At 45.0% G+C, this 18,639-nt stretch overlaps 1 long non-coding RNA gene across 1 annotated transcript; it reads right to left on the bottom strand.

Annotated features, from left to right (window-relative positions):
• Positions 1-1,617: 1,617 nt before the first annotated feature.
• Positions 1,618-14,269, bottom strand: LOC133492991 (uncharacterized). Its single transcript, XR_009792816.1, has 6 exons — positions 14,147-14,269; positions 13,737-13,812; positions 11,336-11,525; positions 11,091-11,157; positions 3,636-3,827; positions 1,618-2,393 (listed from the first exon to the last, which is right to left on the bottom strand). It is a non-coding gene; the product is annotated as an uncharacterized LOC133492991 (long non-coding RNA).
• Positions 14,270-18,639: the final 4,370 nt, after the last annotated feature.

The raw sequence follows: 18,639 nt of genomic DNA, 5'->3' as shown, positions 1-18,639 counted from the left end.
CACCTCTGGCACATAGCAGCCCTTTAGAGGTGACTGTATATCCCCAAAATTACTGCTAATATTACAATTGTAATATTACTATTCGTTATCAGGTAGGAACTTAATCAACCCCATTAAAATTGTGCAACAGCTAATTATCCAATTCCTTTTTTCAAAGGCATCAGAGGAAAATACAATTTCATATTAGGCACCTCAATTTCACTTGAATATTAATCCAACAGCATTTGAAATAACATTTGCAGCTAAAAAACTGTGACCATATTCAAAATATGATTAAACAATGCCATAGCCTTGTATTTCTATTATTAATCAACCAATAGCTTGGTGATGGAAAAAATAATAATGGGAAATGGGTTGCCTCTGTTTCTTGACTGACAACATTGTTTCCTATCTCATTAGGCAAAGGAAAACTACAGCAAATGATGAGGCATATGGCTAAGTATTACTAATTTTCTGCTGTGCTCGTTTTTGGTTTTTGTAACAACATTCGAAAATAGGGCTCAAACAAAGGATAGTGAGTGATTGGGTAGCAGTTTTTAGATAAATTATATTTATTTGAGACACTGTGTGACTGTGTGTGTGTGTTTGTGTGTGTTTGTGTGTGTGTGTGTGTGTGTGTGTGTGCATGCACGCATGCATGTTCGTGTGCGCAAGGGAGTTCGCCCAGGGCCGACCTCTGCCTTGAGGTGTTTTTGGTGCAGGTGTGGAGCCAACAGGCAGAAATAGACCAGTTAGCCAGGTCTATATATGAGAGTTTTAATGTTAGAATAGATAGCTGATGGTGGGAAGGAATAGTGTCTTTATGTCAATGGTAGAATCTTCTGAGCTGGTATTGTTGGGTGGGGGAGGGGAGATTAAAATTGGTCCCACAGAGGTACACACGTTTGAGGTTATTCGTAGGCCTTGGGCAAAAATTCTGGGCAAGCTAGCGAATGAATGAGAAAGTGTGTCAACACTGGGAAAAAAATACTCCAGGCATGCATTAGAATAGACAATAATAAACATCAAAATGTGGACAGCAGAAGTATCACAGTGAGATGCAACCAAAAAAAAATTTATGATCACGTTGGCTGGTTGCTGTTTAGAAAAAATGTAAAAAAAAAAATATAACACAGGTGAACGTGTTCGACAAGTTGTCTTTCTATTAAGTTCAGTTAAGAAAATACGATGAAAGTTTGCAACTATCTAAAAAATTTGCCAACAAAAAAAACACTGGGTAACAAAATAAACCCAAATATCTATATTAACCATTAACCATCTAGTAATGGCCATATTTTTTAATCAGCATGTTTTCACCACTTTAAAATAATAATTTAAAAAAATGACAAAGATGTTTTATATTTTTTGAAGAATAAACATAGTAGATCACATTGACCCATGAAAGATTTTGGTATAGAGTACCAAAGAAACAAGCACATCAGGATGCTGAATCTCAGTTTGTTTTTTAACGAGTACTTCTTTCTACAATTAAGTCACTGCAGTGAACTTACAACTTCTGCACGAGTGTCAGCAACACATTTGTTCTATATTCTTTACACACATCAATTTCTATTACATCTGCCTTCTTCCCAATGTGACAGTCATAGCAACAATTTAGCAGTTTACACCTTTCTTCAAAACAACTACAAATACACAATTTAACAAGTGTTACAATCACTTAGTACAGGAATCAATTTTATCGGAAGCCCCAAAAGGTTTCTTATGAATTGCAATGCTTTTTCATGCAAAATCTTATTTCCACACCTTAGTGTCAATGTATTGACCTCATCCAGTGTAAGATGAACATGAATCTCATGAGACCAAAGACTATGGTGAATAAAGATTGAAATCTTTATTTCTGACAACTACAGTTCCATATTTGATGCCATTGTTAGTTGTAGTCCCAGGGAGTCCAAGTGTGTCTGCTTTTGCATTGTCTGCTGTGCTTTTGATACTCTGCCAGTCTGTCTGTGTGTGAGTGTGTGTGTGTGCATGCATGCCTGTGCGTGCATGTGTATTTGTGTGCCGACGGCTGAGTGCATCTACCTGCTCTTGTGCTTTTCTGTATTTGTTTTTGCATGAGTACTGTACATGCACGTCTGATTGCAGATGCTCCTGCTCACCTTTGTGCACGGCCTTGTGCACTCCTGCCTCTTGTTTTTTTAACATGCCACCTTTATTTTGTGGACATTTGGTTGGTCCACACAAGACAATTGATAGTATGAACTCCTTTCACCTCACTAGAATTCACTGTTTATGTGTGTGCGTGCACGTGTGTGTTTGTGTGGTGTTCCCCTGGGTTCTCAAAGTAAGCCTTGTCTGCCTCATCAGCCTGTCTGCCGGCATGGCTGTAGGGTGGGCCTCCACTGTAGGAGCCCTGGGACCGACAAGGGACAATCACTGCTGCCTCATAGCTGCAAGGAAGGAGACAGACAGAGCCTGCATGCATGAAAAGATCTTAAGAAACAGGACATTCTGCCATGTATTCCATCTCAACATTCCATTTTCTTAATCCCTCCTTCCTCTGGAAGAAATTACACAAGATATCACATTCTACGTGCATGTAGTAGTTTTTTTTAAAAATGAATCTTCTGTCAACACTTTTTCATTTACTCGCTGACATGATCTCGATCTCACACACCAAAAGGCAAGATTTTTTTTTTTTTTCGTCAGCTCTTCCAGGTGGAGAAACTTTACCTACCGAGGTTATATAGGATAATTACATAAATGAATGTTTTTCTCTTTTGGATGTGGGAGGAAACTGGAGAGGTTGGAGAAAACCCACTGAGGCACGGGGAGAACATGCAAAGTCCGCACAGGCGCGGCATAGATTTGAAACCCTGTCCTCAGAACTGTGAGGTAGATGCTCCTACTGCTCAACCACTGTGTTTAGCTAGTTTAGTTATTTTTTTCTTTTTTCTTTTTATTTTCAGTGGACTGACATTCAAAAATAAAATAAAATTGATGAATGAAATTGCACAATTAAAATGCAATACTTGCTACTCGAGTCATTGGCAGTGCTGGTTAGGAATGTTTCACCTGCATAACTGTCTTCATCACGACATCCATTGGAGTGAGGGTTTTATATACATGAAAATTTCAAGTTACTTCAATTTCAAGGGAATTAATAGTTAAGGCTTCTGACAACTCTTTAAAATAACAATGATTAAGATGTCTTAAGTGCATGGGCGCCAACAGAGAGATGCAGTGAGCCACATATTTTTGTGGGGAAACTCCACCCACTTCATATGAGGCAGAATTTTACAGATAGAGACATTGTAATATCTATTTCATTATACCCACAAACTTGGGCAGATGGTGAGTATATCATAGCCCTATGTTTCCAAGCGGCAACAGTGACTAAATGATTCATTGTACGATAAACTCATGACCAAGCCTGCAAAATCAATCTATCTATCTATCTATCTATCTATCTATCTATCTATCTATCTATCTATCTATCTATCTATCTATCTATCTATCTATCTATCTATCTATCTATCTATCTATCTATCTATCTATCTATCTATCTATCTATCTATCTATCTAGAGTGGAAACCAAATGTGTCAAATGATGGCAGTGTGTTCTCATTGTGTTACAAATCACATTACATAATCTTCCCATGACCTCATTCAATGATCTGTCATCTGAGTACCTGATGTGGCTGGAGTATCCCTTGTTGCTCTTTCACTTTTGAAAGTTGCACAATTATGACACGCTACTTGCTGACACATGGCGAATTCAACTGTGCACCTGTCAATTAGTCTTTACGGCTTGCCACTGTCACAATGGAATCCACGTCTGAGCCGATGACTTCACCTAGATTGGATTACTTGCTCTCCACCCTCTGTGGGAAGAAAAGTAGATATCACCTTGACCCATGGCTCATCTGGAAAAATATGACATACACACAAACACAAGGGAGGACTTCCTGCATTAGTTTGTGTTTCGTTCAATACCAAGATATGTCACTGAGGTCTGAGCTGCAGCAAAATGTGTTGCTTCCTTACACACATCCATCCATTTTCAGAACTGCTTATCCAGAATATTTAATATTATTAAAAATGAAATTATGTTCATTTATCTCCAAAGCTCAACAAGAAGTTATGCTAAAAATCAATTGATATTTATTATAACAATAATATCTTCTCATTTGACAATTCATTGTAGTAATATTGGATGTATAGAGATTTTAATCTATTATTCTGGAGTTTTCAAAAAAACAATAAATACTGCAAAAATAAATACAGATGAAAACTCTTGCATGTACATCTCAGAGCAAAAGTAAACCACCGCACTGTGTAATGATCGATACATAGGTCATGGTAGTAAAGGGCAGCACTGTTCCTGGAAAACTGGTTAGCGCTCTATTTGCTGTTGCAGTCATTCAAAAGTAATACTCAATAAGGAGATACAAATGCTGCAACCTGGAGAATGCAACTAGCCTTGTTAGCTTACCTTACTTAGTGTCACCACTAGTAACTTGCTTTCTTTTGAAGCATTTTGTTACAATTTTTCATAATGAGCCAAAACATCATCCAATTATTTAACAGATAATACAAATGCATTGTGAATTACCGGATGACCACATAGCGTAATCCACAACTCGCATTTTCTATGAGTTCAGCATCTCTAATAAAGCTTCTGTCATGATCCTGCCGCTCCAGCACGAGCTTTGCGGGTGTCCGCGCAGGTGCGCTAATTGGAATGCGATGACAACTGGCCGGCTGCATTTGAGTCCGATCCTCGTTTCCGATGGGACGTGATAAAACGAACTGGCCAATACAGGACCCAGCAGGAAAGACCCGGCGTCGCCGGGACCGACGCAAGGTAGACCATCTGCCGGAGGACCAAGCCTGTCCGATCCGGGTAGGCTCCCTGATGTCCTCCGCTTCCGTGTCTTACGCTCCACCAGCGAGGTATGAATACGTCCCGAACACGACCCGTCCGGCTCCTCATATTCTTCTGGACTCTTATTTTTTGGAAAATGAGGAGGACCGTGATTTGTATGACCGGCTGCCTGAGTACGACTCCGACGACTTTCATTTTGAATCTCTTTGCCCAGCTTTTCATCCCAGTCAGTTTGCTCCGCCTCCCCGCGCTTCCAGCACCCGAGCGTCTTCGCCCGGTAGGTTGAAATACACCAATCCGTTTGAGGGAACCCGCTTGGCCATCTACCTGGGACCTCCGCGTGGCGGCCAGAGGAGACGCCCCGGCCGGGCGCTCCCTGGTGTCTCTCGCTGCGCGGCAACGAAGACACCGTCCTCCCACTCCTCGCCGGCAACGGTGAGACCGGCAGACCCGCAGCTGGTGGCGAAGCTTCAGCCCAGAGGGAGGAGGAGCCGGCAAATCACGAGGCGTTCTGTCGCGAAATGCGGGCGCAGATAGAGCGGCCCTGGTCCGGCAAGGATTGGCGAACCAGCCGAGCTACGCTGACGTCGCAACGGCGACGGACTCGCTGCTGACACAGGTTCACGTGGCAGTTGGAACTGACCCGCTCCCGAGACACGCCCACGTGTCAGTTTCGACTGACTCTCTGCCTACTCTCGTTCACGTTGCCGTGGAAACCAACCCGCCCCCTCGCCAAGTGCACGCAGCAGTGGGAACGGACTCGCCACCTCGTCAAGTGCACGTCGCAGTGGGTACGGACTCGCCACCTCGCCAAGCGCACGTAGCTGTGGAAACTGACCCGCCTCCTCGCCATTCCCACGTCGAGGTTTTGGCTGTTCCGAGCAGAGTTCACGTGGCAGTTGGAACTGACCCGCTCCCGAGACGCGCCCACGTGTCAGTTTCGACTGACTCTCTGCCGACTCTCGTTCACGTTGCCCTGGAAACGGATTCGCCACCGTGCCACGCCCACGTTGCTATTTCAACGGATGCACTGCAAGCTCACGTGGCAGTGGGGACCGACCCGATGCCGCTTCACGTTGCTGTCCAGGAGGTGGCGACGTCTCCACAGCCACTTCTCGTCCGTGCTCTGGAGTACCAGTGGACCGGCCCGCGGACGCTCCACACTCCTGCTCTGTCGGCGACGGGCACGCCCTCACGTTCCTGTCCAGGAGGTGGCGATGGTGTCGCCGCCTTCTCACGTTGCTGTCCAGGAGGGGGTGATGGTGTCGCCGCCTTCTCACGTTGCTGTCCAGGAGGGGGCGAAGGTGTCGTCGCCTTCTCACGTTGCTGTCCAGGAGGGGGCGATGGTGTCGCCGCCTTCTCACGTTGCTGTCCAGGAGGGGGCGATGGTGTCGCCGCCTTCTCACGTTGCTGTCCAGGAGGGGGCGATGGTGTCGCCGGCTTCTCACGTTGCTGTCCAGGGGGGGGGGGCGATGGTGTCGCCGGCTTCTCACGTTGCTGTCCAGGAGGGGGCGATGGTGTCGCCGCCTTCTCACGTTGCTGTCCAGGAGGTGGCGATGGTGTCGCCGGCTTCTCACGTTGCTGTCCAGGAGGGGGCGATGGTGTCGCCGGCTTCTCACGTTGCTGTCCAGGAGGGGGCGATGGTGTCGCCGCCTTCTCACGTTGCTGTCCAGGAGGGGGCGATGGTGTCGCCGCCTTCTCACGTTGCTGTCCAGGAGGGGGCGAAGGTGTCGTCGCCTTCTCACGTTGCTGTCCAGGAGGGGGCGATGGTGTCACCGGCTTCTCACGTTGCTGTCCAGGAGGGGGCGAAGGTGTCGCTGCCTTCTCACGTTGCTGTCCAGGAGGGGGCGATGGTGTCGCCGCCTTCTCACGTTGCTGTCCAGGAGGGGGCGATGGTGTCGCCGGCTTCTCACGTTGCTGTCCAGGAGGGGGCGATGGTGTCGCCGCCTTCTCACGTTGCTGTCCAGGAGGGGGTGATGGTGTCGCCAGCTTCTCACGTTGCTGTCCAGGAGGGGGCGAAGGTGTCGTCGCCTTCTCACGTTGCTGTCCAGGAGGGGGCGATGGTGTCACCGGCTTCTCACGTTGCTGTCCAGGAGGGGGCGAAGGTGTCGTCGCCTTCTCACGTTGCTGTCAGGAGGGGGCGATGGTGTCACCGGCTTCTCACGTTGCTGTCCAGGAGGGGGCGAAGGTGTCGCTGCCTTCTCACGTTGCTGTCCAGGAGGGGGCGATGGTGTCGCCGCTTCTCACGTTGCTGTCCAGGGGGGGGGGGCGATGGTGTCACCGCCTTCTCACGTTGCTGTCCAGGAGGGGGCGATGGTTGTCGCCGCCTTCTCACGTTGCTGTCCAGGAGGGGGCGATGGTGTCGCCGCCTTCTCACGTTGCTGTCCAGGGGGGGGGGGGGGGGGGGGGCGATGGTGTCGCCGCTTCTCACGTTGCTGTCCAGGAGGGGGCGATGGTGTCGCCGGCTTCTCACGTTGCTGTCCAGGAGGGGGCGATGGTGTCGCCGGCCTTCTCACGTTGCTGTCCAGGAGGGGGCGATGGTGTCGCCGCCTTCTCACGTTGCTGTCCAGGAGGTGGCGATGGTGTCGCCGGCTTCTCACGTTGCTGTCCAGGAGGGGGCGATGGTGTCGCCGGCTTCTCACGTTGCTGTCCAGGGGGGGGGGGCGATGGTGTCGCCGCCTTCTCACGTTGCTGTCCAGGAGGGGGCGAAGGTGTCGTCGCCTTCTCACGTTGCTGTCCAGGAGGGGGCGATGGTGTCACCGGCTTCTCACGTTGCTGTCCAGGAGGGGGCGAAGGTGTCGCTGCCTTCTCACGTTGCTGTCCAGGAGGGGGGGATGGTGTTGCCGCCTTCTCACGTTGCTGTCCGGGGGGGGGGGGGGGGGCGATGGTGTCGCCGCCTTCTCACGTTGCTGTCCAGGAGGGGGGCGATGGTGTCACCGCCTTCTCACGTTGCTGTCCAGGAGGGGGCGATGGTTGTCGCCGCCTTCTCACGTTGCTGTCCAGGAGGGGGCGATGGTGTCGCCGGCTTCTCACGTTGCTGTCCAGGAGGGGGCGAAGGTGTCGCTGCCTTCTCACGTTGCTGTCCAGGAGGGGGCGAAGGTGTCGTCGCCTTCTCATGTTGCTGTCCAGGAGGGGGTGATGGTGTCGCCAGCTTCTCACGTTGCTGTCCAGGAGGGGGCGAAGGTGTCGTCGCCTTCTCACGTTGCTGTCCAGGAGGGGGCGATGGTGTCACCGGCTTCTCACGTTGCTGTCCAGGAGGGGGCGAAGGTGTCATCGCCTTCTCACGTTGCTGTCCAGGAGGGGGCGATGGTGTCACCGGCTTCTCACGTTGCTGTCCAGGAGGGGGCGAAGGTGTCGCTGCCTTCTCACGTTGCTGTCCAGGAGGGGGGGATGGTGTTGCCGCCTTCTCACGTTGCTGTCCAGGGGGGGGGGGCGATGGTGTCACCGCCTTCTCACGTTGCTGTCCAGGAGGTGGCGATGGTGTCGCCGCCTTCTCACGTTGCTGTCCAGGAGGGGGCGATGGTGTCGCCGCCTTCTCACGTTGCTGTCCAGGAGGGGGCGAAGGTGTCGTCGCCTTCTCACGTTGCTGTCCAGGAGGGGGCGATGGTGTCACCGGCTTCTCACGTTGCTGTCCAGGAGGGGGCGAAGGTGTCGCTGCCTTCTCACGTTGCTGTCCAGGAGGGGGGGATGGTGTTGCCGCCTTCTCACGTTGCTGTCCAGGGGGGGGGGGCGATGGTGTCGCCGCCTTCTCACGTTGCTGTCCAGGAGGGGGCGATGGTGTCGCCGCCTTCTCACGTTGCTGTCCAGGAGGAGCTGGGGAGTTCTGTGGAGCCACCCTGGGGCTGGAGAGACTTCGGGATGGTGGCGGTCATTGCTCTGGTCCTTCTCTCCATCATCCTATTCACTCCAGATGGCTCCCAGCCGCTTCATGACCTGGCCTCGTTGGCGACCAATCCCTGGTCGTCTTGCAACGACGGCGTCGGAGGTACTCGTCCGGAGCAGTGGCCTGCCTTGTTGTAGTTCCTGCTTCGCCGTTTGGTTGCTCACAGAGGTCGTCCGGCCGAATCGCCCCTTGTGTACCCTGGTGCTTGGCGTCCGGGTCGTCCTCCTGACCTGTCCACCCGGACGCCTTGTGTTTGGTGGCCTGGAGGGCAATTATTGTCTGTTTTTTCGTTTAGGCACGTCTGGGAGCCGTGCCTTTGGGGGGGGGGTACTGTCATGATCCTGCCGCTCCAGCACGAGCTTTGCGGGTGTCCGCGCAGGTGCGCTGATTGGAAGGTGCACACCTGTGCCTCATGGAGTCTGATTATGCTGTGGATTTATATGACCGCGATGACAACTGGCCGGCGCCAGTTCGTATGATCTTCATGTCCCGTTCGTGTGCTCCGGTATCCCTGATTGAACCTGTGTGTACCGACCTTCGTCCGTTCTCCGTCCAACCTTGTAAGCCTGACTCCTTCGTTACTTGTGCCTGCTTTGATTGTTCTCCTGTGTACCGACTCCTGCCTGTCCGCTCATCTGCTCTCTTCGCCCGACGTTCCAACTACCGCTGCTGCTCGATCCCCTACCTCTGCATATAATAAACGTGTCTCTTCTTGAACTACCTTGCGTCTTCCGAGTTCCTGCATTTGGGTCCTACTCTCGTTTCCGATGGGACGTGATAGCTTCAGTTGTGAAGATAATCCATTGATATGAGTAAACCCTGACTACCTGTGATAAAAAATCAAACATATCCGGAACTTATCCGGAATTTAGCTTTGACTTCAACACTGCTATAAGAAAATTATTAGATGTCTATTCTATTCTGTCCTGTGGTTGGCAAGCTGGGCTCAAACTCCCCTGTGAAGTCCAGATTCCCAATTCATACTGACAGTAACTAATCACTTCCAAATTAAAATCAAGTAATTCCTCCTTGGACAATTTTGAAATCATAGTCCAACAAATAAAAAGTCTACTTTGAATATTTGGCGATCCTGTGAATGACTGGTCAGCAGATCTGCCTCACAGTTCTGAAGTTCAAAGGTTCACAGGTTCACAAATTCATGTACAAATCCCAGGCCCGCTGGGGTGGAGTTTGAATATTTTCAACCTGTCTTTGTGGGTTTTTTGTTGTTGTTTTTTGTGGGAACTCCAGTTTCCCATTACATCCCAAAAGCATGTGGGGTAGGTTGATTGAAGACTTTAAATTGCCCGTAGGTGTTAGTGTGAGTCCAAATGGGTGTTTATGTGCACCCTGCCATTGGGTGGCGAATAGTTCAAGGTGCACCCCGCCTCTTGCATACCCACGACCCTGGTGAGGGTAAGCGGTACAGAAAATGGATGCATGGATGAATACGGCATATTTATTGCACTGGTCAGAGAGTATGATGGCATGTTTTGACTGGTGCTTCTCCCTCCTGAAAAGTTCGTTTTGTGACTAAAATTGGCTTACTTTAACTAGGATATATTGCTGTACCATGGCCTAAGAACAAAGTTTCGTTTTTTTCCCCATTAGTGCCGAAAGTCGTCAGTGCTTTGGACCAAAGGCCTCCTTTCTAATCAGCAGGATACACAGCTGGCATTCGTCATCCATCACGTTGTGTTGGATCAACTATCTCCCATTTATTCTGTTGTAGTCGGCGTCCACCTTGACACTAGCTCCTTTTTAGCTTTGATTGTTGTGCTCCCATGAATATCCATACAGCTCCTGTGGGCCAGGCTAATGGAGGCCTCCTTCTGCTGACATGTTGGTCAAGGGCTCCAAGCTACAACTGCATACATGCGAGAAACTATATGCGCTAAGTCTGAATAGTATCGGCCGTAAAGAATGACTAAAAATAATTATTTTTTAAAAAAATATGATGTTTCAGCATTGCAGCTCTCAGAAAAGTATATAGGATTGATTTGTTGTTATTCAAATTCAAAACCTGATTCAGGATTTGTTTTTTTTATGCAGATTCAACCCACCACCAATTTCTGAACAGCCCTATTGGCTAATTTCTTTCCAAAGTCTATGCTTCCAACATTGTCGTAATTAAGACTGTCCTTGGCCTAAGGCACAAAGGGAGCTCCATTAATGCATGGCTGGAGGAGTTTGGTGTGCAAGAACTTAAAAGCTCTGACCTCAACCCCATTAAATGTCTTTGAGATGAACTATAAAGGGAATGACAAACTGCATTTTGATGACCAAGTTTCATAATACTTTTCCCATGCTGTATAAAAGAAATCATTTCATCAGACAACTGTAAATATGTTTAAATATAGAATCAACAAAGTCTACCTTTATTATTCTTATTGCCATTTATCTCTGGAGTAATGCAGCATGCGTATTGCCATGGGCTGGCCCTCTGAAATAGAAGGAAAGGCTGTATCTGCGTGACTGTATAAATGTGTGTGTGCGTGTGTGTGTATGAATGTTGGGGTGGGGTGGGGTGTGTGATGGAACGATGCAAAAGACAAAAGGGATGTGTGTCATGTCTCATAATGGCGACTGCTTAGCTGCTCTCGGACAACGGAGAGACAGACCGACAGAGGGAGAGACGGAGGTGATGATCAAAAGGATTGCAGTCATGATGATGAGGTCCGTGACTGGACGGACGCCATCTCTATCCAGTTCGCTCTCATCAATGTTAATGCTGCCTTGACAGACATTGCATGGCAAGCAAGAGATGGATGTCTCACACTTAACGCGTTCCTGTCTGCTGACACACACACACTGACAAGCACATAGACACACTATTGGGTTTCTGGACAGTTTTAGGGATGACAGAATTCAAATTAGAGTAGCACTTTGGGTCAGGACTAAATTGAACACCTCCACAACCATTCTTCAGAGTACAACTATAAACAAATTTGTCCCGTTGATTAATAACGTCCTGCAGTAATTGAAGTGAAATGCAATGTAATATTTGGCTGCAACTATCAAAGGCACAGTTTATTCAGTCTGAAGTAATTTGCATTTAAAAAGAAAAACGACTTGACATCGACGAAGTTCAGCTTGATTGGCAACTGGTTGACATTATTGCCATTATTTACTGATGTGGAAACAGGAGTTCAGAAGAGCCAGAGATCATCAGATTTAAATATTCCATTTGGTCCCATATTTCACCAATCAACCTGTTCTACTAATTTGGATGTTATACCGGCGTTCTATTGCCTCAGTAAACATGAAAATAAATTAAAATCATCTGCATAACCCTGAGCTACATACACCTTCCAAAAATCTACACCACTAATTAGGATCTCCCCCTAACCTCTCAGCCAATGAGCCAGCGCTATCAACATAAAAACACGTGGGCTCTTACAAATAGTTAGGTGGGTTTTCTATATGGAGGTAAGCAATAGGAGGAAAGAGTGCATTAATTCCTAGCCAAATATGGACAAAGCAGACAGAAAACTCCGTCAAAGAGACCCTAGGTGTCCAAGGGGTTTTTCTGGACATTAGTATAACAAAAACAACGTGTTTTTTTAAATGAAATTGACAGGTTCACATGAGGTCCATGTTAGACAGTCCCTCTCTGGAGGTCTCTATAGTCAAAGTGGTCAATTGGTTAACATTGGTAAACAGGTCCGCCTCACAGTTCTGACAGTTGGAATTCAAATCCTGCCACTGCCTGTGTAGAGTTTGCATGTTCTCCCTGTGCCTGGATAGGTTTTCTCCGGGTATTCCAGTTTCCTCCCACATCCCAAAAACATGCGTGCTTGGTTGATTGAAAACCCTAAATTGGCCATAAGTATGAATATGAGTACAAATAGTTGTTGATTTATATGTACCATGTTATTGGCTGGCAACGATTTCAGGGTTTAGGCCACCTCTTGCCCAAAGACAGTTGGGATAGGTTCCAGCATGCCCACGACTACAAATAATGATTGGATGGATGGAACCAAAAAAAAAAAAAACAATTAATTGATAAATGCGTGAAGGAAATGTAGTCAAATGACAATACTATTTAGAAAATATATCAAGGAAATCATTAAATTGATATTTTGATCTCAAAAGAACCCTATAAAATGGCAACCAATTCCCACTGAGATGGTAGTAAAAAAAAACAAAAAACAAAAAATGTCCTATCAGCTTATCTGAAGGGACCTGACGTGGACTACTAACATGGCGATATTGTCAAAAAACACTTCCATCTATCCATTTTCTGAGATGCTTATCCTCACGAGGGTCACGGGACTGCTGGAGCCAATCCTGAGTGTCATCTGGGAGGAGGCAGGGTACACCCTGAACTTGTTGCCAGTGCAAACAGTCGCCACAATCACACTTAGTGGCAATTTAGAGTCTTCAATTAATACATGTTTTTGGGATGTGGGAGGAAACCGGAGTGCCTGGAGAAAACCCATGCAGGCAAGGGGAAAACATGCAAACTCCATAAGGAGGGGTCGGAATTGAACCCTGGTCCTCAGAACAATGAGGCTCACATGCTCCAGCTGCTCCACTGTCCTGCCTAAAAAAAGACTTGCTTTGGAAAATGCTTGCCATCTGGGAAACCCACTTTAATATAAAAAGACGATCTAAGGAAATAATTTTTACAGCCACTTTCTTGCTCATTAGTAAGATTGTTTGTTTGATTGGATATATTCCGATTCACATCACAATTCAAGGCGTCACAGCTCGTGTAGATGTCAGCTTCCCTTACACACTAATTTTTTTTTGTTGTAAACATGAAACATGTTCAATACTGAAGGTTATTGCCCTTGACCCTTTTCAAACCCTGTTATCAGAACAAATCCACCCTTAACACACCGCAGATAATCTAATTTTAACTAGACCAGATCATGACAAGATAATCTTATAGAGAATTTTTTTTAAATCATTAGATCATCTGATGTTGACCATCGTTGTTTTGGGAAGGGACCAACCATTCCAATTGTGTCTACGTGTGGGATGACACACACGGTATCATGGTTCAACCTTTTTTACCTGATCCTCAAAGCCATGTCAATAGAATCGTGGTCTGGAAATCCCCGTCACAGATCTTCCACAGTGTCATGGATACCTGGAAAGACAACTCCTGACATTTATACAAACAATACACATACACGAATGCAAACAGATAGAAGTATATGGGAAATTGTAAGTATCAAATAAAAGGATATATGAGATAAAGAAAATACAAATGAATTCCAATATGAGTTACTGCAGAAGCAAATTTGGAAATAGAACGATTTAATAGTGCAGCACTATTATTACTTCAGAATATAAGAAGAAATTGCCAGAAATTCAATCAGTGAATTGTTTTTGAGCAATTTACAATCCTGGAAATATTTGATTTCAAAGGTTTTTTTTTCCAAAACTGGTGATAAATCAATAGAAAACTGGAGATTACATACACATTCATACTTTATGTTTGGAGGGTAAAATTGGGGTGAAATGAGGGTTAGGTTAAAGTAATATTTCCCCAAAAGTTTCTAGATTTTTGTCATGCCCCTGGCATCTTGCCCAGGCTGGGCGTGGTCAGCCAATTAGTCGGCACACACCTGCACCCCTTTTCGGCTGATTACACCCGGTACTTATAGGACACGGGGGACAACTAGTCCTCCGCCAGATCATTGATTCCCATGCCTCGTTCCCGCAGTCCCGTATACCTGACCTACCGTGTACCGACACTCGCCTGTTCCCTGACCATCCTAGTAAGCCTGCCTCTTCTGATACTGCTGCTTTTCTTGACTGACTCGCTGATCATTGACCACGGACCGAATAAAGGCTTTCTGTACACTACCTGCTTGCCTCTGGAGTCGTGCATTTGGGTCCGCCCTCGAGCCTCGTTTGTTCCAATTTTGTCCTCCTTTTTAGTCCCCTTGTGTCACTGAGTTAATTTAATAAAAATGCCATCTAAATTACAGTTTTTACATTTGAAAAATATTGAGAGAGTTTTAACATGAAGACATTTCAATCCGGCAAATGGTTTATGAGGCTTGATTCCACATAAAATATGAGTTTGTAGGTATTGCACTATAAATAAAAGAATGCTGTATTAATTATGGGATGGAATCACAGAGCAACTTGCGGTATGATACTGTGATATTTTTCAAGGGATATATGGAAAATATGGTGACTATGTGAAAATGGATAAACATGAAGCTACCATATCATGAGAGCAAAATTTGAAGAAAGAAAATATCCAAATTTCAAAGTTTTTTTTTTTTTAATCTAGCTGTTTTAATACAGTAACAAAATTTGCAGTTGCAAATTTCTCATTGCTCGTCCAGACATTAAAATAACACAGCAGTGTTTGTATAAAACATTAAGTTACATTTACAAGCAGAAATCTAAATCTTTTCAGTCGGCACTCAAATAAAATATTAAATATAACATTTTTGTTGACACAACACTAATACTGTCTTCTAACTCTCATTTTCTAGACTAAACCTTGTGGGATTCCATGTTTGTTTTTTTTTTTTTTTAACGTTATCTAGTGAGCTTGGATACGTAGTGGTGAACTCCTTTCAACAAGAGATTCTCCCCTTCTGATAGACAATGGATCGTGCACCCATCATGAAGTTAAGTTCAGCATTTGTTATTCAGGGATTCAGGAGTGGAGCACAATATCCCACGACTTTCACCCTCGAACAACAACAATGGCACTTTCATTTAACCCCTTAATATATGTTAATCCAGAAATGTCAATGAGTTCTCTTAAGAGTCTTCCACAGGTCATCGGGAGCGGAGGGGCCAGAGAAGGTGGGAGTCAAGAAGACGGACAGGAGTGCTTTTATTTCATTTCATAGACAGGTGTTCAAATGATACCCCGGGGGCCAGATCTGGCCCGCCACATGATTTTATGTGGCCTGCAAAGGCAAATCTATTGAGTTAACCCCATGATTTTTGTGAAAATCTGTACCAAAATTTCAAATTCTCATAACCATACCATAAATGATAACAGAGATATTGCAAGCATTTATATGTTAAAAAACATCAACACTAGTTGAAAAACGCATTGTATTTAATTTATGATTCCAAAACTAATTTATTTATTGATGTATTTTTTGATTGCGATTAAATATTCTTATGGTTTCACAGTCATAACGGTCCACTGAGGGAAACTGTAACTACAATGCGGCCCGCGATAAAAAATTGTTTGACACCCCTGATTTAATAAGAGAGGTTTTGCTCAAAACAAAAGGCACATTTTTGGTCGCTGTTGCCATTGCGTGTGCGAGGATTAAAAGGCCAGTGTGAGTCAGTGTGAGTGTTTGATCCACCCACTCAAAGCGCTACCCACTCTTTGTGTTGCTTCTCAATTTAGGATCCTCCACTGGCTAAGCGGCTAGCATAAGTGTTTAAAGAAAGGAGAAAGTGATAAATATTTAAGGCTGCTTCATATGAAAATCCAAGCCCCTAACCCCACAAATCAGGGCTTTGGCATTATTGCCAAAGGGCTCTCCATCTGTTTATACCTTTGATTTGATTTCTCATTGTATGTATTGATGTATCTCTATATGCATCTGTCAATATCGAGACGGATTGCAGGTTTATTTATACACATGAATCCACATATACAATATAAATAAAGTCAAACCAGTAAAATTACGCACATGGACACATGGGCTATTTGTGTGCAAAGCCATGTGCATGCACGGGGCTGTGCTGTTTTGTGGCCACAGTGGTCTTGACTTTGATAGTGGCAGCCAACTGATCACGGGCGAATCAAGACCTGGGGGCATACTGGGTTCACTGAGGGGGAAGTGAGACATATTCAGTGAGACCAAATCAGCTTCGATCTGGCCTCAGAAAGCCCTTCAGGACAAATGCATTTCACCAACACAGGTTTCAGGTTTGTGCGTCTGCAGATGCTCAGTCACACTCCACAATCAGCATTTTTATTTCCATTCTGCTTATGAATGTTTGCAGTCATTTCTTCATTTTCTAATCATGTGTCTTTATGACAGGGTCACATCTACAGTTACGGGTGCAAAACTGTTTGGAAACACACACACTTGAAAATATTGTTCGTTGTCTCTGTTTCGTTACTTTTAATTTTTTCATCACATTCATAATGTTTAAACATTTTTTTCAATTAAACTTTTCAGATTAAAAATACCCAAATGAACAAAAAGATCTTATGACTTTCTTTATAGAATGAATATCTACATTTGGCATTAAAACACTTTCAAAACCTCTAATTCAGCTTTAAAGAATGTACCATATACCCCATTCACTTTGTATTGAAGATGAGCGATAACAGCCATCATTGTCATTTTGTTTTAATAAGACAAGTGTTGTAGCTAAATTATTTCTAGATTAAAATTGAGCTGACTTTGAGGAAAAATATGAATTAATTCCTTTGATGAAATTAATTGATAAAAGTGGACAAGACCATCAGGAACAAAAAGCAATTTGTCATATGGAGTCATAAATACACTGAAGAATGTTTCCTTTAAGTACCAAAACATTAAAATACAGCATACAATGGTGGCAGTGAAAACAAATCTGTTGTAGGTTTCAGGTGCTAAACCAAACAAATAAGAGCACTAATGCATTGCTGTAAGCAAAAAAAAAATAAATAAATAAACAAACCCCCCCACCCCAAGATTATGCTATTTACAGCATTCATCAACACAAATGACAAGAGACCAGACAGCATAAGAGGCTTTAAGATTCTGTATATATGGAAGGTTTCCCACAATTCCTAAACACCTGCTTTCTCTTCGCAGTGTGGAGGAGGTTGCAAGAGCTGGACTGATATCATTCTAAAAAAATAAATAAATAAATAAAGGCATGTCACGGTTTGGAAGTAGACACGCACGCGAAGCCCACAAACTGAGCTGGAAAGGGAATAGTTTCCTTTTAAAAGAAATTGGAAGGATGGGTGCTTATGGAGGGTATTCTATATAGCGCGCTCATAGTACTGCCCAGCACATGTTTGAGTCCCAAACCAAGCAGATTCTGCAGTTTCATTCCAGATGCTTTTGAGTTTTCTTGGCTGTCAGTGCAGCATATCACATCCTTAAGACATTCTTTATGATGGCAAATGCTGGTGTTTGCTTTCTATGATCTCCTCAATTTGGAGGGAAAACCTAACTGTAGTCAGATAATACAAAAGAAAAACACTTAAGGGACAGAATTTTGAATTTAGAATTTAAATCTTCTTTAATATATATAAAAAAAGAGATTTGTACACCTTGCCATTACATCACTATCTTTATTTGCATCCATTCATAATGTGCTTGACCTAGATTTGCAAATCTTCAAAGTCATCATCTTTGATGCTTCTGAAAGATGATGCTGGAAGTGTTTAAATTTTGGTATGGTGTGTGTTAAGAGTGTGGATAACTGTCATGTGGACAACCATAAATGTTAAACCTGTTCAACTGACTGCAAAACCACCAAGTTAGATCTTGCTACAATAGCTAAACATAGTGAACTAAACGACACAAATAAAGGAGGAACTCATTGAGAATGAATTGAATGAGATGCCTAGTTTGGGGCACTGGAATCACAATTGTTGAAAAAGATATTCATTTTGTGTTATGTGCTGTGTTGGTCATCTCAAATATGCTACACCACACCGTAAAAGCAGTATGCACACACTTGAAAACTATTTCCTTGTCAACTGTGAGAAGTCATTTAAATTATCACGTTTAAAAAATCTTACAGTGAAGAAAATAAGTATTTGAACACCCTACTAGATTGCAAGTTCTCCCACTTAGAAATCATGGAGGGGTCTGAAATTTTCATCGTAGGTGCATGTCAACTGTGAGAGGAAGCGAAGGAGTGGCTCCGTAAGAATCATATCAAGGTTCTGGCATGGCCTAGCCAGTCTCCAGCCCAAAACCCAATAGAAAATCTTCAGAGGGAGCTGAAACTCCGTGTTTCTCAGCGA

This window comes from Syngnathoides biaculeatus, chromosome 19 (genome assembly GCF_019802595.1).
Source record: "Syngnathoides biaculeatus isolate LvHL_M chromosome 19, ASM1980259v1, whole genome shotgun sequence".
In the NCBI taxonomy this organism is placed as follows: domain Eukaryota; kingdom Metazoa; phylum Chordata; class Actinopteri; order Syngnathiformes; family Syngnathidae; genus Syngnathoides; species Syngnathoides biaculeatus.
This window is presented reverse-complemented; position numbering and strand designations above follow the sequence as displayed.